Raw genomic sequence first — 25,321 nt, forward strand, 5'->3', positions numbered from 1 at the left:
AGGTGGTGGTAATTTTTCAATTACCTCTACCTTTGCCTTATCCACCTCTATTCCCCTGCTTGAAATTTTGTGCCCAAGGACAATTCCTTCAGTCACCATGAAGTGACATTTCTCCCAGTTTAAAACCAGGTTAGTCTCTTGGCACCTTTTCAGGACAAGTGATAGGTGGTTAAGACAGGAGCTGAATGAGTCTCCATATACTGAAAAGTCATCCATGAAGACTTCCAGAAATTTCTCTACCATATCTGAAAAGATAGAGAGCATGCACCTCTGAAAGGTTGCAGGTCCATTGCACAGACCAAAAGGCATCCTCCTATAGGCAAACACGCCAGAAGGGCAGGTAAATGCTGTTTTCTCTTGGTCCTGAGGATCTACTGCAATTTGGTTATAGCCTGAATAGCCATCCAAAAAGCGGTAATAGTCATGACCAGCTAGTCTTTCTAGCATTTGGTCTATGAATGGTAAAGGAAAATGATCCTTTCTGGTGGCTGTATTGAGCCTTCTGTAGTCAATACACATACGCCACCCTGTGATTGTCCTTGTAGGAACCAGTTCATTTTTTTCATTATGAACCACTGTCATGCCTCCCTTTTTGGGAACAACTTGGACAGGGCTCACCCAGGGGCTATCAGAAATAGGATAAATAATCCCAGCCTCTAGTAATTTAGTGACCTCTTTTTGCACCACCTCCTTCATGGCTGGATTTAGCCTCCTTTGTGGTTGGACCACTGGTTTGGCATTATCCTCCAACAGGATCTTGTGCATGCATCTAGCTGGGCTAATGCCCTTGAGATCACTTATGGACCACCCAAGAGCTGTCTTATGTGTCCTTAGCACTTGAATCAGTGCTTCCTCTTCCTGTGGATTTAAAACAGAGCTTATAATCACTGGAAAAGTGTCACCCTCTCCCAGAAATGCGTATTTCAGGGATGATGGTAGTGGTTTGAGTTCAGGTTTGGGAGGTTTATCCTCCTCCTGAGGAATTTTCGAAAATTCCTTTGCTTCCTCTGGTTCTTCTTGATCAGTTTGAGCATCTTTGAAGATGTCTTCAAGCTCTGATTCTAGGCTTTCAGCCATATTGATCTCTTCTACCAGAGAGTCAATAATGTCAGCGCCCATGCAGTCATTTGGTGTGTCTGGATGCTGCATAGCTTTTACAGCATTCAACTTGAACTCATCCTCATTGACTCTCAAGGTTACTTCCCCCTTTTGTACATCAATGAGAGTTCGTCCAGTTGCTAGGAAAGGTCTTCCTAGAATGAGAGTTGCACTCTTGTGCTCCTCTATTTCCAGCACCACAAAGTCAGTTGGGAAGGCAAATGGCCCAACCTTGACAATCATATCCTCTATTATGCCTGATGGATGTTTAATGGACCCATCAGCAAGTTGGAGGCATATCCTGGTTGGTTTGACTTCTCCAGTCAACCCAAGCCTTCTGATAGTGGATGCAGGTATTAAATTGATGCTTGCCCCAAGATCACATAGGGCTGTCTTGGTGCAAGTGCCTTCTAATGTGCATGGTATCAGAAAGCTTCCAGGATCTTGAAGCTTTTCTGGTAAGCTTTTTAGAATGACTGCACTGCATTCTTCAGTGAGAAACACTTTTTCAGTTTCTCTCCAATCCTTCTTATGACTTAAGATTTCCTTCATGAACTTAGCATAAGAAGGTATTTGCTCAAGTGCCTCTGCAAACGGAATCTTTATTTCAAGAGTCCTTAAATAGTCTGCAAAGCGGGCAAATTGCTTATCCTGTTCCGCTTTGCGGAGTTTCTGAGGATAAGGCATCTTGGCTTGATATTCTTCAACCTTAGATGCTGCAGGTTTATTCCTTACAGAAGTGGTTGAAGAAGCCTTTTTAGAGGGATTACTGTCAGCACTCTCAGGTGTCTGATCTTCCCTTGGCGTTTGAACGCCAGGGTTGGGTGGAAATTGGGCGTTTAACGCCAACTTTTCCCCCTTTTCTGGCGTTTGAACGCCAGAACTGGGCAAGGAATGGGCGTTTAACGCCAGCTTTCCTTCCCTTTCTGGCGTTTGAACGCCAATGAAATTCCTCTCTGGGCTCTTACTGTCCTCAGAGGGATTTTGAACAGTGGTTTGGTTGTCCTCTGTCATTTGTTCCTTGTTTGGCTTTTTGCTCTTTTGAGCAGTGGTATTCAGTGTCTTCCCACTCCTCAGTTGAACTGCTTGATATTCCTCTGTTATCTGTTTAGATATTTGCTGTTTTGCTTGATTCAACTGTAGTTCTATGCTCTTATTAGCAACTTTAGTTTCATGAAGCATCTCTTTAAATTCTGCTAACTGTTCTGTCATCAGGAGTAGTTGTTGATTAAGCTCAATTATCTGTTCTTGAGGATTAGAGTCAGTGACTACTGTCATGACTTCCTCTTCTGGAGAGAACTCATTGCTAGAATACAAATATTGGTTTCTAGCAACAGTGTCTATAAGCTCCTGAGCTTCTTCAATTGTCTTCCTCATGTGTATAGATCCACCAGCTGAGTGGTCTAAAGACATCTGAGCTTTGTCTGTAAGCCCATAGTAGAAAATGTCTAACTGTACCCATTCTGAAAACATTTCAGAGGGACATTTCCTTAGCATACCTCTATACCTCTCCCAGGCATTGTAAAGGGATTCATTATCCTCTTGTTTAAAGCCTTGGATGTCCAGCCTTAGCTGTGTCATCCTCTTTGGAGGGTAAAAATGATTCAGGAATTTGTCTGACAACTGTTTCCATGTCTTTATGCTTGCTGTAGGTTGGTTATTCAACCACCTTTTAGCTTGATCTTTTACAGCAAATGGAAACAGTAATAGTCTGTAGACATCCTGATCTACCTCTTTATCATGCACTGTGTCAGCAATTTGTAAGAACTGTGCCAGAAACTCAATAGGTTCTTCCTGTGGAAGACCGGAATACTGGCAATTTTGCTGCACTATGATAATGAGTTGAGGGTTTAGCTCAAAGCTGCTTGCTTTGATGGGAGGTGTGCAGATGCTACTCCCATATGCAGCTGTAATGGGGTTAGCATATGACCCCAGAGTCCTTTTGGACTGATTAATTCCACTTAAGTCCATAATGGACAAAAGGGAAATGATAATGATTGCAAAGAGATAAATTTTGTTTTTTTATTTTTTTTTAAATAACCGAAAAAAAAACAAAAGGAAAAAAAAATTCGAAAATAAAAAGAAAATAAGATCAAAGCAAATTGAGAACTGAATCAATTAGTTAATTAAAAAGATTTTGAAAATGGCAATTAAAAAGATATGATTGAAAAAAATTTTTATGAAAAAGATTTGATTTTTTGAAAAGAGGAAAGAGAAAAACACAAAAAGACACCAAACTTAAAATTTTTAGAAAATCAAACACTAATTTTCGAAAATTTTAAAAGAGAAAAACACAAAGAGGACACCAAACTTAGAATTTTTATGAATAAAAAAGGGATTAAGAACATAAAAATTCGAAAATTTTAAAAGAAAAACAAAAGCATGCAATTGACACCAAACTTAAGATATGAGACTAAACTCAACTAAAAGACTCTAAACCAATAAAAATAAAACAGTCCTAATCTAAGCAACAAGATAAGCCGTCAGTTGTCCAAACTCGAACAATCCCCGGCAACGGCGCCAAAAACTTGGTGCACGAAATTGCAATCACACTTTTGCAATCCCGCACAACTAACCAGCAAGTGCACTGGGTCGTCCAAGTAATACCTTGCGTGAGCAAGGGTCGATCCCACGGAGATTGTCGGCTTGAAGCAAGCTATGGTTATCTTGTAAATCTTAGTCAGGATATCAGAAATTATCAGGATTGATTGTAAAAAGCAAAAGAACATGAAATGGTTACTTGTATTGCAGTAATGGAGAATAGGCTGGGGTTTTGGAGATGCTCCATCTTCTGAATCTCTGCTTTCCTACTGTCTTCTTCATCAAACACGCAAGGCTCCTTCCATGGCAAGCTGTATGTAGGGTTTCACTGTTGTCAGTGGCTACCTCCCATCCTCTCATTGGAAATGTTCAACGCACCCTGTCACGGCACGGCTATCCATCTGTCGGTTCTCAATCAGGCCGGAATAGAATCCAGTGATTCTTTTGCGTCTGTCACTAACGCCCCGCCCTCAGGAGTTTGAAGCACGTCACAGTCATTCAGTCATTGAATCCTACTCAGAATACCACAGACAAGGTTTAGACCTTCCGGATTCTCTTGAATGCCGCCATCAGTTCTAGCTTATACCACGAAGATTCTGGTTAAGGAATCCAAGAGATATCTACTCAATCTAAGATAGAACAGAGGTGGTTGTCAGGCACATGTTCATAATTGAGAATGATGATGAGTGTCACGGGTCATCACATTCATCCGGGTTAAGAACAAGTGATATCTTAGAATCGAAGCAAGCATGATTGAATAAGAAACAGTAGTAATTGCATTAATCCATCAAGACACAGCAGAGCTCCTCACCCCCAACCATGGGGTTTAGAGACTCATGCCGTGGAATGTACACAAAGAAACGTGTAAAAATGTCATGAGATCATAAGGTACGGATACAATGTCAAAAGATCCTATTAATAGTAAACTAGTCACCTAAGGTTTTACAGAAATGAGTAAATGACAGAAAAATCCACTTCCGGGCCCACTTGGTGTGTGCTTGGGCTGAGCAATGAAGCAATTTCGTGTAGAGACCTTTTCTGGAGTTAAACGCCAGCTTTCATGCCAGTTTGGGCGTTTAACTCCAAGTTTTATGCCAGTTCCGGCGTTTAACGCTGGAATTTCTGAGGCCGAATTGCTACGCCGGTTTGGGCCATCAAATCTTGGGCAAAGTATGGACTATCATATATTGCTGGAAATCCCAGGATGTCTACTTTCCAATGCCGTTGAGAGCGCGCCAATTGGGCTTCTGTAGCTCCAGAAAATCCACTTCGAGTGCAGGGAGGTCAGAATCCAACAGCATCTGCAGTCCTTTTTGGTCTCTGGATCAGATTTTTGCTCAGGACCCTCAATTTCAGTCAGAAAATACCTGAAATCACAGAAAACACACAAACTCATAGTAAAGTCCAGAAAAGTGAATTTTAATTAAAAACTAATAAAAATATACTAAAAACTAACTAAAAGATACTAAAAACATACTAAAAACAATGCCAAAAAGCGTACAAATTATCCGCTCATCACAGAGCATAGGAACGTTTTCACTGAGAGGATGGGAAGTAGCCATTGACAACGGTGACACCCTACATAGAGCTTGCCATAGAAGGGATTTTGCGTGTGGAAAAGGATTTCAAGGAAGAGTTAAAGTTCAAAGGACAAAGGATCTCCATAACTCCAACATATTTCTCATTACTGCACAACAAGTAACGCTATCATTCTCTTTTATTTTTCCAATCTAATAATTCCAACTGATAATTTTAATTAATATCCTGACTAAGATTAATAAAATAAATATAGCTTGCTTCAAACCAATAATCTCCGTGGGATCGACCCTTACTCACGTAAGGTATTACTTGGACGACCCAATGCACTTGCTGGTTAGTTGTGTGGATCACAAATTTGTGCACCAATATTGGAGCTTGATTGGTGACTTTGAAAAGCTTGGAAAGGGTTTGGTGGTGAAAAATCTGTTCTTGGAGGTGTTGAGGCCTTGAGAGCTTGTGGATAAGTGGTTTGGAAGTGCTCCGGGGGAGCTTGCGAAAATCGGCTAAGGTATGGTTTCGGTTTCCCGTATCTAATATGTAATGTGCTAGGAAATACTTAGGCTAGAGGCCCTAAGATAGGCATTGAATTGTTGATGTTGTTGAATGATTGAGATATATGATGTGGTCATATATGTGATGATGATTATTGATGCCTTGGTGGTATGATGTATGAGAAATATGCATGTTGTGATATATGCTTGATGATTGGTTATGGTTGAATTGTGGGTTGAACCATGTTGATGGTGGGTATGATGTTGATTGTGTACAATAATGATTTATTGGAATTGGTGTTGTTGAGAATTGGCATGAGGAATAGTATATGATATGTCAATGTGTTTGAGTTTGAGCCACTTGGGTGAAGTGGGATAAAATGATGAGATAGTGATTTTGGTAAATTGTGGTAATGTGTCAATGTGTGAGTTGAGGAGGCTTGATGTTGAATTTGATATATTTTGATTGATTTCAAAGAAAAGGGATGAAATTGGCATGTATTGATTGGTTTTGAAAAGAGTTGGAAATGGCTTGTTTTGAAATTGGCACTTTGTGGTTTTGTATGAAAATATGGTTTTTGGGCACACTTTGGCGGGACATAACTTGGACTACGGATCTCCGTTTTGTACCAAATCTGTTTAGAAATGAAATTGGATCCGGGATGTCCATGCCGCTCAAAGAACGAGTGAAAAACGATTTAAAATGAGGAAGTTATGTCCGTTGGAAGATTAGGGTTTAAATCTGTGAATTCTGCAGCTTTTAACTTAGAAAATTTTTAGCAGAATGACCCCTTGCGCGTGGGCGCACTTGGCGCGTACGCGCCGATCTTCCAGAAAATGCCATCCACGCGTGCGCGTGGTGTGCGCGGGCGCGCCGATGGTGCTGCACCCAATGCCCAGCCATTTTCCAGAGAGTTGTGCCAGAACCGTGCCAGCTTTGTGCTTGGGGCACGAGAGTACCCACGCGTACGCGTGGTTGACGCGTGCGCGTCGATTGGCAAATTTTTAATCCATGCATTAGCGTGCATGACGCTTACGCGTCGATGAGTTTTTGAGGCCATCCACGCGTGCGCGTGGAGTGCGCGTACGCGTGGCCCTGTTTTCATCCCAAAGTTGATTTTCGAGTTTTAAACGCCAAATCTCATACTTCTAAGCCTCCGATCTCACCATTTATGTCTTAAATCATTATGACATGCCTAGCTATTAAAAAGGGGCTAGTGAATGAGGTAACTTGCTCGTGAAGCAAGGGAAAATTGAATGATCAATGAGGATCAAGATGATTATGTGAGATGCGGAGGATGGTGGTGGAAGTGCTTGTTATGCCATGGGCCGAAAGGCTATAATTGTTAATGAAACGGCTGGTTATGGATTTAACCGTGAGCCGGATGGCTGGTTATGGATTTAACCGTGAGCCGGAAAGGCTGTGTATGATATGAATATTGGCTGGTTCTGGACTGAACAGTGAGCCGGATGGCTGATATGGATGTTGATCCATGGATGAGAATTCATGCATGTTTATGCTGAATTATTGATAATTGAGATTTGCACTTCCACTATCAGAGGCACGAGATCCCTGGGAGGAAGCAGTGGCTAGCCACCACGTGCTCCAGGTGGAGGCTCGAGACTCTGTTGACCCTATGTCGTAAGTGTGGCCGGGCACTGTGAAAGACCCGGATGAGCTCGCCCCCGAAATATTCACCAGTGAGGGTGATGGATATGGATCATGTTTATGATCAAGTTTATAACGAGTATAACTCGAGTTGGGGATGCGCAACAGAGGGACAGTCCAATGGTTAGCGACCAGGACTTGTCGGGTTGGCTCTATAACCGACAAGATGATATCATCGGCCACTAGGGACAGGCATTCATCATATGCATACTATGTGAATTGTTTGAGATTGCCTGTTTGACTGCGTATTACTTGCTAATTGTTTAAATGACTTAACTGCTCCTATTTGTGTATTCTTTGTCTGATATAACTATGTTTGCTATATTATACTCCTGCTGGTGGTTGGGAGGTTTGAAAGAATTGGAAAGGGAAGTATTAGTTAGACTGAAGAATCTTTAGTCAGATGCCCTTATATGGTTTAGCTTGTTTATAAGCTTTGATATTATCTGGAGGAAGTACTAGGATTGCCTTTGGCTTTCCTCTATTATTATGTATTATATATGTGGAAGCGGTTACCATGCTGGGAACCTCTGGTTCTCACCCATGCAGATTTTGTGGTTTTCAGATGCAGGACGTGAGGTTTCCCGCTGAGGCATGCTGGAGACTTCTAGACTTTGCGAAGATCCTTTGTTCTCGGGACTATGTTTTGGTTTATATATTTTGCTTAGATACTTTTATCTCCATTAAATAATACAAAATGTGATGACTCCTCTTATGGGAGATTTTGGAGAATAGGTTTTATGTATTTGTGTCCCTTTGGGTTTCCTTTGGGGTTTTTCTTATTTTATCATATGTATATATTGCTATGCTCGGACCGGTTATCTTCGCAGCCGGATCTTGAGTCTTGATATTCCTGTTTTTGACACTCCTTTGTATATATATAATCTCGCGTTGGGTTATCCCTGTTCGTTACGTTAACGATCGGAGTGTTGCGCTTTTGAGTTGCGGTTTTTGTTTACCCCTTTTTCTGCAAAGGCTCCTAGTTATAATCAATCATTCATACTACTATACGTACTAAATTTTTATTTTAGAGGTCGTAATACCTTGCCATCTCTGAATTGTGACTTAAGCATAAGACTCTGTATGGTAGGGTGTTACATTATGGTATCAGAGCAGTTCGTTCCTGTAGAGCCTGAGGGATGGACTGACTATGCTTCTGTGCATTCTCTGTATGTGTGTTATGTGATATTAGTATATCTGCTTGATATAATTGGCATAAACGTTCATGAGCATGCATTTGGGACTTTGAAGCACTAGACTTCCGATATTGAGACTGATCAACTTAATATCGATTGTTGGGTGTGTATAGGAACCAGATGGCGCCTCGTGGACGCGGTAGAGGTAGTGCGAGAGGTTGTACGAATGCTCGTGCACCGGAGAATAACCCTAATGACCCGGTGAACTTTATGGCTGCGTTGGAGAACATGGCTGCTGCTATGCAAGCCACTGCTGAGGCTCTTGGTCAACAGATGAACAACCATGGCAATGATGGAGGTGGAGTTCAGGGTCCGATGACCTTGGCAAACTTTTTGAAGGTTAATCCGCCTAAGTTCAAGGGAACTACTAGCCCGACTGAGGCTGATACATGGTTTCAGGCTATAGAGCGAGCACTGCAAGCACAAGTGGTACCTGAAGGACAGCGTGTCGAGTTTGCCACCTATATGCTCACAGGTGAAGCGTCGCATTGGTGGCAAGGCATCCGACGTCTTCTGCCGCAGGGTGATGACTATATCACCTGGAATGTCTTTCAAGAAGAGTTCTATAAAAAGTACTTTCCGACTTCTGCTAGGACGGCTAAGGAACTTGAATTGTTACAGCTGAAGCAGGGTACTATGTCCATATCAGAGTATACTGACAAGTTTGAGGAGCTGTTCAGGTTCTCTCGTATGTGTCAAGGGACTCCGGTGGAATATGAAGAATGGAAGTGTGTTAAGTATGAAGGAGGGCTCCGGAGTGATATCTTCAGTTCAGTGGGACCAATGGAGATTAGGACTTTCTCCGAATTAGTGAACAAGTGTAGGGTTGCTGAAGAGTGTGTGAAAAGGGCAACCGCTGAGAAAGGGAGTCACAAAGGATCATTCCCACAGAACCGAGGGAAGAGCTTTGCACCTAGAGGTCCGTCTTTCAAGAGGGGAAGCTCATTTAGGAGGCCCAACAACAACAACTCCCAAGGAAAGAAGTTTGGGAAGCAGCCTCAGAATGATCAAGCTTGTACTAGGTGTGGAAGTCACCATCCGGGAGCACCATGCAAGGCCGGATGGGGTTTGTGCTACAATTGTGGAAAGGCGGGGCATAAAGCCGCAAGTTGTCCTGAGAGGCAAAAACAAGGTGCTGGGAAAGCACAACAGACTGGTCGGGTGTTCACCACTTCAGCTGTAGGAGCTGAGGGATCCGAGACACTTATTAGAGGTAACTGTGAAATGGCTGGTCAAACTTTAAATGCTTTATTTGATTCGGGAGCATCGCATTCATTCATTGCATTTGAGAAAGCCCATGAGTTAGGATTGAAGATTGTAACCTTAGGTTATGATCTAAGAGTGTACAATGCTACCCATGAAGCCACGGTAACTAGGCTAGGATGCCCGGAAGTTTCCTTTAGGTTCAAGCAGCGTGATTTTGTTCATAATTTAGTCTGCTTGCCGATGATCGGACTTGATCTTATCTTGGGATTGGATTGGTTATCTAAGAACCATGTCCTTCTTGATTGTTCTACAAAGTCGGTGTACTTTATGCCGGAAGATACAGAAGGGCCGGTCGTGGTGAATAATTATTACTTGAATTCGATGATGGTGAACTGTTCTGGAATCGAATGTCAGGGTATCATGTTGTTAACCGCGGGTGTTTCAGGTGATGATCAAAGGTTGGAGCAGATTCCGGTTGTGTGTGAGTTTCCGAAAGTGTTTCCCGATGATATTGATGAGTTTCCACCTAACCGAGAGGTTGAGTTTGCTATTGAATTGATGCCCGGGGCGGGACCAATCTCAAGTGCTCCTTATAGGATGTCACCGTTAGAGATGAACGAGCTAAAGTCTCAGTTAGAGGATTTTTCGGGAAAGAATTTTATACGGCCAAGTGTCTCTCCGTGGGGTGCTCCAGTGCTACTAGTGAAGAAGAAAGATGGGAGTATGCGGCTCTGTGTGGATTACAGGCAGTTGAACAAGGTTACAATAAAGAATAAGTACCCATTGCCGAGAATTGATGATCTCATAGATCAGTTGCAAGGAGCTGGAGTTTTCTCCAAGATCGATTTGCGATCCGATTATCACCAGATAAGGGTGAGGGGTGAGGATATCCCTAAGACCGCTTTCAGGACTCGTTATGGTCATTACGAGTACACTGTGATGTCCTTTGGGTTGACGAACGCTCCTGCAGTATTCATGGATTACATGAATAGAGTTTTCCGTCCGTTTCTGGATAAATTCGTTGTTGTCTTCATTGATGACATACTAATTTATTCCAAGACTGAAGAAGAGCATGCGGAACACTTGAGGACCGTGTTGCAGATTTTAAAGGAGAAGAAACTTTATGCAAAACTGTCTAAGTGTGAATTTTGGAAGAGTGAGGTGAAGTTTTTGGGTCACGTGGTGAGTAAGAAGGGAATAGCCGTAGATCCAACTAAGGTGGAGGCTGTGATGGATTGGAAACAACCAACCACCGTAACAGAGATAAGGAGTTTTCTGGGTTTAGCTAGCTATTACCGAAGGTTTATCAATGGCTTTTCACAGATAGCTTTGCCAATGACAAAGTTAACCCGCAAAGACACTCCGTTTGTTTGGACTCCTGAGTGCGAGGAGAGCTTTCAAACATTGAAGAAAAAGTTGACCACTGCACCTGTGTTAGTGTTACCCGAGCCGAACGAGCCTTTTGAGGTGTATTGTGATGCCTCATTAAAGGGTTTAGGGTGCGTGCTGATGCAGCATCATAATGTGGTGGCGTATGCCTCACGACAGTTGAGACCTCATGAAGTTAGTTACCCTACACACGATTTGGAACTCGCTGCGGTTGTGTTTGCCTTGAAGGTGTGGAGGCATTATCTCTTTGGGGTTAAGTTCCAAGTTTTCTCTGATCATAAGAGCTTGAAGTACCTCTTTGATCAGAAAGAGCTTAATATGAGGCAGAGAAGGTGGATGGAATTGTTGAAGGACTACGACTTTGAGTTGCATTACCATCCGGGAAAGGCGAACGTAGTGGCGGATGCGTTAAGTCGGAAGTCATTATATGCGGCTTGGATGATGCTTCAAGAGGAGAAGTTGCTCAAGGGATTCGAGAGTCTAAAAATTGGTGCTCGAGAGGTATCCGGAACCTTGTGTTTGAGCCGATTAGAAATCTCAAGTGACTTTAAGTCCGAACTCCTAAAGGCTCATGAAAATGATGAAGCGTTATGGAAAGTGTTACCAGCCATTGAGCAAGGAAAACAGTGGAGAGTGTCGGAAGAAAAAGATGCGTTATGGAGATTCAAGGGTAGGATCATTGTGCCGGATGTTGGCACCTTGAGGCATGATATCTTAAAGGAGGCACACAAAAGCGGATTCTCCATTCACCCGGGAAGTACTAAGATGTACCATGATTTAAAGGCGATGTTTTGGTGGCCGGGTATGAAGAATGATGTGGCGGAATATGTTTCAAAGTGCTTAACTTGTCAAAAGGTAAAGATTGAACATCAAAAGCCTGCCGGTATGTTGCAACCTTTAGAGATTCCACAATGGAAGAGGGAAAGTATTGCAATGGACTTTGTGTCAGGATTGCCAAGGACTAGGGCTGGTTTTGATGCTATTTGGGTGATTGTGGACCGACTGACGAAGTCAGCTCACTTCTTACCCATTCGTATGACGTACACCCTTGAGGAGTGGTGCGCGAAATTGTGAACAATACTTTTCACAACTCTCATAATCCCTGGTCATGAACTCCAAAAACTTGGTGGTTCAATTCCATGGCATTACACAACTTCGCACAACTAACCAGCAAGTGCACTGGGTCGTCCAAGTAATACCTTACGTGAGTAAGGGTCGATCCCACGGAGATTGTTAGCATTGAAGCAAGCTATGGTCATCTTGTAAATCTTAGTCAGGCAAACTCAAATGTATATGATGATGAACGAAAATAACATAAAAGATAAAGATAGTGATACTTATGTAATTCATTGGTAGGAACTTCAGATAAGCACCTGAAGATGCCTTCCCTTCCGTCTCTCTGCTTTCCTACTGCCTTCATCCAATCCTTCTTACTCCTTTCCATGGCAAGCTCGTGTAGGGTTTCACCGTTGTCAATGGCTACCTCCCATCCTCTCAGTGAAAGCGATTGCATATGTCCTGTCACGGCATAGCGGAATTCAGCTGTCGGTTCTCGGTCAGGCCGGAATAATATCCATCGATACTTTTGCGTCTGTCACTAACGCCCCGCCTGCTAGGAGTTTGAAGCACGTCCCAGTCATTGAATCATTGAATCCTACTCAGAATACCACAGACAAGGTTTAGACCTTCCGGATTCTCTTGAATGCCGCCATCAGGTCCTGCCTATACCACGAAGATTCTGGTTAAAGAATCCAAGAGATATTCACTAAGCCTTGGTTGCTTGTAGAACAAGAATGGTTGTCAGTCACCTTGTTCATAGGTGAGAATGATGATGAGTGTCACGGATCATCACATTCATCAAGTTGAAGAACAAGTGATATCTTAGAACAAGAACAAGCGGAATTGAATGGAAGAACAATAGTAATTGCATTAATACTCGAGGTACAGCAGAGCTCCACACCTTAATCTATGGTGTGTAGAAACTCCACCGTTGAAAATACATAAGAACAAGGTCTAGGCATGGCCGAATGGCCAGCCTCCCAAAGTGATCAAAAGATCTAAAGAAAAAGGTTCCAAAGATCCGAAGATTTCTAATACAATAGTAAAAGGTCCTACTTATAGAAAACTAGTAGCCTAAGGTGTACAGAAATGAGTAAATGACATAAAAATCCACTTCCGGGCCCACTTGGTGTGTGCTTGGGCTGAGCAATGAAGCATTTTTCGTGTAGAGACTCTTCTTGGAGTTAAACGCCAGCTTTGGTGCCAGTTTGGGCGTTTAACTCCCATTTGGGTGCCAGTTCCGGCGTTTAACGCTGGAATTTCTTGAGGTGACTTTGAACGCCGGTTTGGGCCATCAAATCTTGGGCAAAGTATGGACTATCATATATTGCTGGAAAGCCCAGGATGTATACTTTCCAACGCCGTTGAGAGCGCGCCAATTGGGCTTCTGTAGCTCCAGAAAATCCACTTCGAGTGCAGGGAGGTCAGAATCCAACAGCATCTGCAGTCCTTTTTGGTCTCTGAATCAGATTTTTGCTCAGGTCCCTCAATTTCAGCCAGAAAATACCTGAAATCACAGAAAAACACACAAACTCATAGTAAAGTCCAGAAAAGTGAATTTTAACTAAAAACTAATAAAAATATACTAAAAACTAACTAGATCATACCAAAAACATACCAAAAACAATGCCAAAAAGTATATAAATTATCCGCTCATCACAACACCAAACTTAAATTGTTGCTTGTCCCCAAGCAACTGAAGATCAAATAAGATAAAAAGAAGAGAATATGCAATAAATTCTAAAAACATCTATGAAGATCAGTATTAATCAGATGAGCGGGGCTTTTAACTTTTTGCCTCTGAATAGTTTTGGCATCTCACTCTATCCTTTGGAATTCAGAATGATTGGCTTCTTTAGGAACTCAGAATCCAGATAGTGTTATTGATTCTCCTAGTTAAGTATGATGATTCTTGAACACAGCTACTTATTGAGTCTTGGCCGTGGCCCAAAGCACTCTGTCTTCCAGTATTACCACCGGATACATACATGCCACAGACACATAATTGGGTGAACCTTTTCAGATTGTGACTCAGCTTTGCTAAAGTCCCCAATTAGAGGTGTCCAGGGTTCTTAAGCACACTCTTTTTGCCTTGGATCACAACTTTATTCTTTCTTTTTCTTTCTTTTTCTCTTTTCTTTTTCTTCTCTTTTTTTTCGGTTTTTCTTCTTTTTTTTTCGTCTCCTTTCTCTTTTTTTTTTTTGTATTCACTGCTTTTTCTTACTTCAAGAATCATTTTTATGATTTTTCAGATCCTCAGTAACATGTCTCCTTTTTCATCATTCTTTCAAGAGCCAACATTCATGAACCACAAATTCAAAAGACCTATGCACTGTTCAAGCATACATTCAGAGAACAAAAGTGTTGCCACCACATCAAATTAATTAAACTATTATAAAATTCAGAATTCATGCAATTCTTTCCTTTTCAATTAAGCACGTTTTTATTCAAGGAAGGTGATGGATTCATAGGACATTCATAACTTTAAGGCATAGACACTAAGACACTAATGATCACAAGACACAAACATGGATAAACATAAGCATAAAATTCGAAAAACAGAAGGATAAAGAACAAGGAAATCAAAGAACGGGTCCACCTTAGTGATGGCGGCTCTTTCTTCCTCTTGAAGATCCTATGGAGTGCTTGAGCTCCTCAATGTCTCTTCCTTGTCTTTGTTGCTCCTCCCTCATGATTCTTTGGTCTTCTCTAATTTCATGAAGGATGATGGAGTGTTCTTGATGCTCCACCCTTAGTTGTCCCATGTTGGAACTCAACTCTCCTAGGGAGGTGTTTAGTTGCTCCCAATAATTTTGTGGAGGAAAGTGCATCCCTTGAGGCATCTCAGGGATCTCATAATGAGAGGGGTCTCTTGTGTGCTCCATCCTTTTCTTGGTGATGGGCTTGTCCTCATCAATGGGGGTATCTCCTTCTATGTCAACTCCTACTGAATAACAGAGGTGACAAATGAGATGAGGGAAGGCTAGCCTTGCCAAGGTGGAAGACTTGTCCGCCACTTTATAGAGTTCTTGGGCTATAACCTCATGAACTTCCACTTCTTCTCCAATCATGATGCTATGAATCATGATGGCTCGGTCTAGAGTAACTTCGGACCGGTTGCTAGTGGGAATGATTGAGCGTTGTATGAACTCTAACCATCCTCTAGCCACGGGCTTGAGGTCATGCCTTCTCAATTGAACCGGCTTTCCTCTTGAATCTTGCTTCCATTGTGCGCCCTCTTCACATATGATTGTGAGGACTTGGTCCAACCTTTGATTAAAGTTGACCCTTCTTGTATAAGGATGCTTATCTCCTTGCATCATAGGCAAGTTGAACGCCACCCTTACACTCTCCGGACTAAAATCCAAGTATTTCCCCCGAACCATAGTGAGATAATTCTTTGGATTCGGGTTTACACTTTGGTCATGGTTCTTTGTGATCCATGCATTGGCATAGAACTCTTGAACCATCAAGATTCTGACTTGTTGAATGGGGTTGGTGAGTACTTCCCAACCTCTTCTTCGGATCTCATGGCGGATCTCCGGATATTCACCCTTTTTGAGTGAAAAGGGGACCTCGGGGATCACCTTCTTCAAGGCCACAACTTCATAGAAGTGGACTTGATGCACCCTTGAGAGGAATCTATCCATCTCCCATGACTCGGAGGTGGAAGCTTTTGCCTTCCCTTTCCTCTTTCTAGAGGTTTCTCCGGCCTTGGATGCCATAATGGTTTTGGAAAAATGAAAAAGCAACGCTTTTACCACACCAAACTTAAAATGTTTGCTCGTCCTCGAGCAAAAAAAGAAAGAAGATAGTAGAAGAAGAAGAAATGAAGAAGAGGGAGATGGTGGTGTGTTCGGCCAAAGAGGGGGGAAAATGGTGTTTAGGTTGTGTGAAAATGAAGGGTTGAAGAAGGGTATATATAGGAGAGAGGGGGGGTAATGGTTCGGCCATTATGGATGGGTTTGGGAGGGAAAGTGGTTTGAATTTGAAGGGTGAGGTTGGTGGGGATTTATGAAGGATGGATGTGAGTGGTGAAGAGAAAGATGGGATTTGATAGGTGAAGGGTTTTTGGGGAAGATGTGTTGAGGTGACTGGTGAATGGGGGAAGAAGAGAGAGAGTGGTGGTGGGGTCCTGTGGGGTCCACAGATCCTGTGGTGTCAAGGAAAAGTCATCCCTGCACCAAGTGGCATCAAAATTCACGTTTTGAGCCATTTCTGGCGTTAAACGCCGGGCTGGTGCCCATTCCTGGCATTTAACGCCAGGTTCTAGCGCTTTTCTGGCGTTTAACGCCAGTCTGGTGCCCCTTTCTGGCGTTAAACGCCCAGAATGGTGCCAGACTGGGCGTTAAACGCCCAACTGCTAGGCTTACTGGCGTTTAAACGCCAGCAGCATCTTCCTCCAGGGTGTGCTATTTTTCTTCCTATTTTTCATTCTGTTTTTGCTTTTTTCATTGTTTTTGTGACTTCTTATGATCATCAACCTACAAAAAAGATAAAATAACAAAAGAAAATAGTTAACTATAAAACATTGGGTTGCCTCCCAACAAGCGCTTCTTTAATGTCATTAGCTTGACAGAGGACTCTCATGGAGCCTCAGAAATACTCAGAACCGTGTTGGAACCTCCCAACACCAAACTTAGAGTTTGAATGTGGGGGTTCAACACCAAACTTAGAGTTTGGTTGTGGCCTCCCAACACCAAACTTAGAGTTTGACTGTGGGGGCTCTGCTTGGCTCTGTTTTGAGGGAAGCTCTTCATGCTTCCTCTCCATGATGATAGAGGGATGTCCTTGGGCCTTAAACACAAAGGATTCTTCATTCACTTGAATGATTAACTCTCCTCTATCAACATCAATTACAGCCTTTGCTGTGGCTAGAAAGGGTCTGCCAAGGATGATGGATTCATCCATGCACTCCCCAGTCTCTAGGACTACGAAATCAGTAGGGATGTAATGGTCTTCAACTTTTACCAGAACATCCTCTACAAGTCCATAGGCTTGTTTTCTTGAGTTGTCTGCCATCTCTGGTGAGATTTTTGCAGCTTGCACCTCAAAGATCCCTAATTTCTCCATTACAGAGAGGGGCATGAGGTTTACACTTGACCCTAAGTCACACAAGGCCTTCTTGAAGGTCATGGTGCCTATGGTACAAGGTGTAGAAAACTTCCCAGGATCTTGCCTCTTTTGGGGCAGTTTCTGCCTAGACAAGTCATCCAGTTCTTTGGTGAGCAGAGGGGGTTCATCCTCCCAAGTCTCATTTCCAAATAACTTGTCATTTAGCTTCATGATTGCTCCAAGGTATTTAGCAACTTGCTCTTTAGTGATATACTCATCCTCTTCAGAGGAAGAATACTCATCAGAGCTCATGAATGGCAGAAGTAAGTCCAATGGAATCTCTATGATCTCATCTTGAGCCTCAGATTCCCATGGTTCCTCATTGGGGAACTCATTAGAGGCCAGTGGACGTCCAGTGAGGTCTTCCTCAGTGGCGTCCTCTGCCTCCTCTTCCTTCCAGGGTTCGGCCATGTGATGGCCTTGCACTCTCCCTTTGGATTTTCTTCTGTATTACTTGGGAGAGTACTAGGAGGGAGTTCAGTAACTTTCTTACTCAGCTGACCCACTTGTCCTTCCAAATTCCTAATGGAGGACCTTGTTTCAGTCATGAAACTTTGAGTGGTCTTTATTAGATCAGAGACCATTGTTGCTAAGTCAGAAGTACTCTGCTTAGAACTCTCTGTCTGTTGCTGAGAAGATGATGGAAAAGGCTTGCCATTGCTAAACCTGTTTCTTCCACCATTATTGTTGTTGAAACCTTGTTGAGGTTTCTCTTGATTCTTCCATGAGAAATTTGGGTGATTTCTCCATGAAGAGTTGTAGGTGTTTCCATAGGGTTCTCCTAGGTAATTCACCTCCTCCATTGAAGGATTCTCAGGATCATAAGCTTCTTCTTCAGATGAAGCTTCCTTAGTACTGCCGGGTGTATTTTGCATTCCAGACAGACTTTGAGAAATCATATTGACTTGTTGAGTCAATATCTTGTTCTGAGCCAGTATGGCATTCAGAGTGTCAATCTCAAGGACTCCTTTCTTCTGACTAGTCCCATTGTTCACAGGATTCCTTTCAGAAGTGTACATGAATTGGTTATTTGCAACCATTTCAATTAGCTCTTGAGCCTCTGTAGGCGTCTTCTTCAGATGAAGAGATCCTCCAGCAGAGCTATCCAAAGACATCTTGGATAGTTCAGAGAGACCATCATAGAAAATACCTATGATGCTCCATTCAGAAAGCATGTCTGAGGGACATCTTCTGATTAATTGTTTGTATCTTTCCCAAGCTTCATAGAGGGATTCTCCATCCTTCTGTCTGAAGGTTTGGACTTCCACTCTAAGCTTACTCCATCTTTGAGGTGGAAAGAACTTTGCCAAGAAGGCATTGACTAGCTTTTCCCAAGAGTCCAGGCTTTCTTTAGGTTGAGAATCCAACCATATTCTAGCTCTGTCTCTTACAGCAAAAGGGAATAGCATCAGTCTGTAGACCTCAGGGTTAACCCCATTAGTCTTGACTGTGTCACAGATTTGCAAGAATTCAGCTAAGAACTGATGAGGATCTTCCATTGGAAGTCCATGGAACTTGCAATTCTGTTGCATTAGAGAAACTAATTGAGGCTTAAGCTCAAAGTTGTTTGCTCCAATGGCAGGGATAGAGATGCTTCTCCCATAGAAATCAGGAGTAGGTGCAGTGAAGTCACCCAGCACCTTCCTTGCATTGTTGGCATTGTTGTTGTTTTCGGCTGCCATGGGTTCTTCTTCCTTGAAGAATTCGGTCAGGTCCTCAACAGAGAGTTGTGCTTTAGCTTCTCTTAGCTTTCTCTTCAAGGTCCTTTCAGGTTCAGGGTCAGCTTCAACAAGAATGCCTTTGTCTCTGCTCCTGCTCATATGAAAGAGAAGAGAACAAGAGAAATGTGGAATCCTCTATGTCACAGTATAGAGATTCCTTGAAGTGTCAGAGGAAAAGAAAAATAGAAGAAAGAAGGTAGAAGAATTCGAACTTGATGAGATAGAGTTCGAATTGTGCATTAAGAAGGAGCAGTACTCCATAAATAGAAGGATGTGAGAAGGAGGGAAGGGGATTTTTGAAAATTAATTAAAAAGATGTCAACAACATTTTAAAAATTGATTGATAATTTTCGAAAATTGAAAGTGGAAAAGAAATAAAGTGATTTTTGAAAAAGATTTTGAGATTAGAAGTTAAAAAGATTTGATTGAAAAATATTTTGAAAAAGATGTGGTTGAGAAGATATGATTGGTTTTAAAAAAAATGTGATTGAGAAGATATGATTTGAAAACAATTTTTAAAAGATATGTTTTGAAAATTATTTTAAAAGATTTGATTTTGGAAATTAGTGACTTGCCTAACAAGAAAAGATATGATTCAAACATTAAACCTTTCTCAACAGAAAAGGTAACAAATTTGAGATGTTCAATCAAATCATTAATTGTTAGGAAGTATCTTTGAAAAAGGAAAGAAATTGATTTTGAAAACATTTGATTGAAAAGATATGATTTGAAAAAGATTTGATTTTGAAAAACTTTGAAAACTTGAAAAAAAATTGATTTTGAAAACAAAATCTTCCCCCTAGCACCATCCTGGCGTTAAACGCCCAGAATGGTATACATTCTGGCGTTTAACGCCCAAAATGCTACCTCTTTGGGCGTTAAACGCCCAACCAGGTACCCTGGCTGGCGTTTAAACGCCAGTCTGTCTTCTTCACTGGGCATTTTTGAATGCTCAGCTTTTTCTGTATAATTCCTCTGCAGTATGTTCTGAATCTTCAATTCTTTGTATCATTGACTTGAAAAGACACAAATTAAAAATATTTTTGGATTTTTAATAATCAAAATGTAACAAGAATCAAATAACAATGCATGCAAGACACCAAACTTAGCAGTTTGTATACTACTGACACTATATGAGACGCATAAACACTCAAGCCAAAAGAATTCAAAGATCAGAGTAAGAAATCATCAAGAATTTCTTGAAGATCCTTAAGACACATGAATGAATGCATGTAATTGACACCAAACTTAAGATGAGACACTAGACTTAAGCAAGAAACATCAAATATTTTTGGTTTTTATGATTTTGTAATTTTTTTTTTGTGTTTTTCGAAAATTAAGTGGAAAAAGGTATCAAAATTCTTAATGAGAATTCCAGGAATCAGTGCAATGCTAGTCTAAGACTCCGGTCCAGGAATTAGACATGGCTTCACAGCCAGCCAAGCTTTCAAAGAAAGCTTCGGTCCAAAACACTAGACATGACCAAAGGTCAGCCAAGCCTTAGCAGATCACTGCTCCAAAAGCAAAATTGATGAAAATCAACAAGCTTTTGTGGTGATAAGTTGAAACCTCGGTCCAATCAGATTAGACATGGCTTCTCAGCCAGCCAGATTTCAACAAATCATCATGAAACTCTAGAATTCATCTTCAAGAATTTCGAAAAAAATAAATACCTAATCTAAGCAACAAGATGAACCGTCAGTTGTCCAAACTGAACAATCCCCGGCATTGTTACCAAAAGCTTGCTCAAAACTTGAACAATCCCCGGCATTGTTACCAAAAGCTTGCTCAAAACTTGAACAATCCCCGGCAACGGCGCCAAAAACTTGGTGTGCGAAATTGTGAACAATACTTTTCACAACTCTCATAATCCCTGGTCATGAACTCCAAAAACTTGGTGGTTCAATTCCATGGCATTACACAACTTCGCACAACTAACCAGCAAGTGCACTGGGTCGTCCAAGTAATACCTTACGTGAGTAAGGGTCGATCCCACGGAGATTGTTAGCATTGAAGCAAGCTATGGTCATCTTGTAAATCTTAGTCAGGCAAACTCAAATGTATATGATGATGAACGAAAATAACATAAAAGATAAAGATAGTGATACTTATGTAATTCATTGGTAGGAACTTCAGATAAGCGCATGAAGATGCCTTCCCTTCCGTCTCTCTGCTTTCCTACTGCCTTCATCCAATCCTTCTTACTCCTTTCCATGGCAAGCTCGTGTAGGGTTTCACCGTTGTCAATGGCTACCTCCCATCCTCTCAGTGAAAGCGATTGCATATGTCCTGTCACGGCATAGCGGAATTCAGCTGTCGGTTCTCGGTCAGGCCGGAATAATATCCATCGATACTTTTGCGTCTGTCACTAACGCCCCGCCTGCTAGGAGTTTGAAGCACGTCACAGTCATTCAATCATTGAATCCTACTCAGAATACCACAGACATGGTTTAGACCTTTCGGATTCTCTTGAATGCCGCCATCAGGTCCTGCCTATACCACGAAGATTCTGGTTAAAGAATCCAAGAGATATTCACTAAGCCTTGGTTGCTTGTAGAACAAGAATGGTTGTCAGTCACCTTGTTCATAGGTGAGAATGATGATGAGTGTCACGGATCATCACATTCATCAAGTTGAAGAACAAGTGATATCTTAGAACAAGAACAAGCGGAATTGAATGGAAGAACAATAGTAATTGCATTAATACTCGAGGTACAGCAGAGCTCCACACCTTAATCTATGGTGTGTAGAAACTCCACCGTTGAAAATACATAAGAACAAGGTCTAGGCATGGCCGAATGGCCAGCCTCCCAAAGTGATCAAAAGATCTAAAGAAAAAGGTTCCAAAGATCCGAAGATTTCTTATACAATAGTAAAAGGTCCTACTTATAGAAAACTAGTAGCCTAAGGTGTACAGAAATGAGTAAATGACATAAAAATCCACTTCCGGGCCCACTTGGTGTGTGGTTGGGCTGAGCAATGAAGCATTTTTCGTGTAGAGACTCTTCTTGGAGTTAAACGCCAGCTTTGGTGCCAGTTTGGGCGTTTAACTCCCATTTGGGTGCCAGTTCCGGCGTTTAACGCTGGAATTTCTTGAGGTGACTTTGAACGCCGGTTTGGGCCATCAAATCTTGGGCAAAGTATGGACTATCATATATTGCTGGAAAGCCCAGGATGTCTACTTTCCAACGCCGTTGAGAGCGCGCCAATTGGGCTTCTGTAGCTCCAGAAAATCCACTTCGAGTGCAGGGAGGTCAGAATCCAACAGCATCTGCAGTCCTTTTTGGTCTCTGAATCAGATTTTTGCTCAGGTCCCTCAATTTCAGCCAGAAAATACCTGAAATCACAGAAAAACACACAAACTCATAGTAAAGTCCAGAAAAGTGAATTTTAACTAAAAACTAATAAAAATATACTAAAAACTAACTAGATCATACCAAAAACATACCAAAAACAATGCCAAAAAGTATATAAATTATCCGCTCATCAAGGAGCTAGCACGGTTATACATAAAGGAGATTGTGAGACTTCATGGTGTACCTGCTACTATAATCTCTGATAGAGATCCTCGTTTCACTTCAAGGTTTTGGGGTGTATTTCAGAAGGCTTTTGGAACCCAATTAAGCTTGAGCACGGCTTACCATCCTCAAACAGACGGTCAATCTGAGAGGATGATCCAAACACTAGAGGATATGTTGAGAGCTTGTGTTTTGGACCAACTGGCGAGTTGGGATCGGTATATGCCATTAGTGGAGTTTGCATACAATAATAGTTATCATGCGAGCATCAGAATAGCTCCGTATGAGGCCTTGTATGGGAGAAAATGTCAATCTCCGCTATGTTGGTATGAAGCTGGAGAGAAAAGCTTGTTGGGACCGGAAATGATAGCTGAGACTACTGAACAAGTCAAGAAAATCCGAGATAGGATGCTTACGGCGTAGAGTCATCAAAAGAGTTACGCCGATCAAAGGCGAAAGCCCTTAGAATTTGAGGAAGGAGACCATGTTTTCCTTAAGGTTACTCCGACTACAGGAGTAGGTAGGGCGATTAAGGCAAAGAAGTTAAATCCTCGATACATTGGTCCATTTCAGATCCTAGAGAGGATTGGACCGGTGGCGTATCGGATGGCTCTACCACCTCATCTTTCGAATCTGCACGACGTGTTTCATGTGTCGCAGCTTCGGAAGTACACTCCTGATGCTAGCCATGTGTTAGAACCTGAGTTGGTTCAGTTAAGGGAAGATTTGACGCTACCAGTGGCTCCAGTCAGAATTGATGATACTAGTATTAAAGGGTTGCGTGGAAAAGAGGTTTCATTAGTCAAAGTGGCATGGAGTCGAGGCGGTGTTGAGGAACACACTTGGGAACTTGAGTCGGAGATGCGAACGGACTATCCGCATTTATTCTCAGGTAATTGCATTTGAATTTTGTGGGCAAAATTCCCAATTAGGTGGGTAGAATGTAAAACCCGGTTAATTAATGGCTAATTAACCCATAAATGAGAATTTATTTTAGAAAGTCTAAAATGTGATTTTTATGGCTAAATGTGATAGAGGAGACTGAGACGAGAATTTTGGTACCAATTTTATAGAATTCGGACCAAGGTTGGACCGAACAGGCCAAACCGGGCCAACCGGACCCAAAGTGGGCCCTTGGCCCAACATAACTAAACCAAAACCCTAGTTTTCAGCACTCTCTCTCCTCACACAACACCAAACACGCTGAAAAGAGAGGAAATGGGGGAAGAACACTCTCTTAAAACTCTATCTCTCACTTGATCTTCAAACAACCATAACTTTTGATCTAGAGCTCTGATTGCCGCTCCGTTTGCAGCCACGCGTTCACCGCGGAGAGCTCTACAAAACCCATACAATAAATCTTGAGGTAAGCCATGTGTTTCTGTTCGAAATTCCAGCCCTTATTTTCGAGTTTCATGGGTAAAATGTTGAGTTTTGGGTTCTTTGATGTTATAGGACCCAACTCTCTTGAAGGAGAAGGTTAATCTTGTCTCCTTAGACCTTGGGTGTGGTAAGATTCTCAACCCTAGTGTAATTTTGTTGTTCTATGATGTTTGGGTTTTGAGATGTTGTGTATGGGTATGATGGTTGTGGCTTAGGTTGTGTATGTGTGGATATTGGAGCTTGATTGGTGACTTTGAAAAGCTTGGAAAGGGTTTGGTGGTGAAAAATCTGTTCTTGGAGGTGTTGAGGCCTTGAGAGCTTGTGGATAAGTGGTTTGGAAGTGCTCCGGGGGAGCTTGGGAAAATCGGCTAAGGTATGGTTTCGGTTTCCCGTATCTAATATGTAATGTGGTAGGAAATACTTAGGCTAGAGGCCCTAAGATAGGCATTGAATTGTTGATGTTGTTGAATGATTGAGATATATGATGTGGTCATATATGTGATGATGATTATTGATGCCTTGGTGGTATGATGTATGAGAAATATGCATGTTGTGATATATGCTTGATGATTGGTTATGGTTGAATTGTGGGTTGAACCATGTTGATGGTGGGTATGATGTTGATTGTGTACAATAATGATTTATTGGAATTGGTGTTGTTGAGAATTGGCATGAGGAATAGTATATGATATGTCAATGTGTTTGAGTTTGAGCCACTTGGGTGAAGTGGGGTAAAATAATGAGATAGTGATTTTGGTAAATTGTGGTAATGTGTCAATGTGTGAGTTGAGGAGGCTTGATATTGAATTTGATATATTTTGATTGATTTCAAAGAAAAGGGATGAAATTGGCATGTTTTGATTGGTTTTGAAAAGAGTTGGAAATGGCTTGTTTTGAAATTGGCACTTTGTGGTTTTATATGAAAATATGGTTTTTGGGTACACTTTGGCGGGACATAACTTGGACTACAGATCTCTGTTTTGTACCAAATCTGTTTAGAAATGAAATTGGATCCAGGATGTCCATGCCGTTCAAAGAACGGGTGAAAAACGATTTAAAATGAGGAAGTTATGTCCGTTGGAAGATTGGGGTTTAAATCTGTGAATTCTGCAGCTTTTAACTTAGAAAATTTTTAGCAGAATTACCCCTTGCGCGTGGGCGCACTTGGCGCGTAGGCGCCGATCTTCCAGAAAACGCCATCCACGCGTGCGCGTGGTGTGCGCGGGCGCGCCGATGGTGCTGCACCCAATGCCCAGCCATTTTCCAGAGAGTTGTGCCAGAACCGTGCCAGCTTTGTGCCTGGGGCACGAGAGTACCCACGCGTACGCGTGGTTGACGCGTGCGCGTCGATTGGCAAATTTTTAATCCACGCATTAGCGTGCATGACGCTTACGCG

At 42.0% G+C, this 25,321-nt stretch overlaps 1 non-coding gene across 1 annotated transcript; it reads left to right on the plus strand.

Moving 5' to 3' along the window:
• Positions 1–18,472: 18,472 nt before the first annotated feature.
• On the plus strand, positions 18,473–18,580 carry LOC130984283 (small nucleolar RNA R71). The gene has a single exon (XR_009088226.1). It is a non-coding gene; the product is annotated as a small nucleolar RNA R71 (small nucleolar RNA).
• The last annotated feature ends 6,741 nt before the right edge of the window (positions 18,581–25,321 follow it).

Source organism: Arachis stenosperma, chromosome 5, assembly GCF_014773155.1.
Source record: "Arachis stenosperma cultivar V10309 chromosome 5, arast.V10309.gnm1.PFL2, whole genome shotgun sequence".
Classification (NCBI taxonomy): domain Eukaryota; kingdom Viridiplantae; phylum Streptophyta; class Magnoliopsida; order Fabales; family Fabaceae; genus Arachis; species Arachis stenosperma.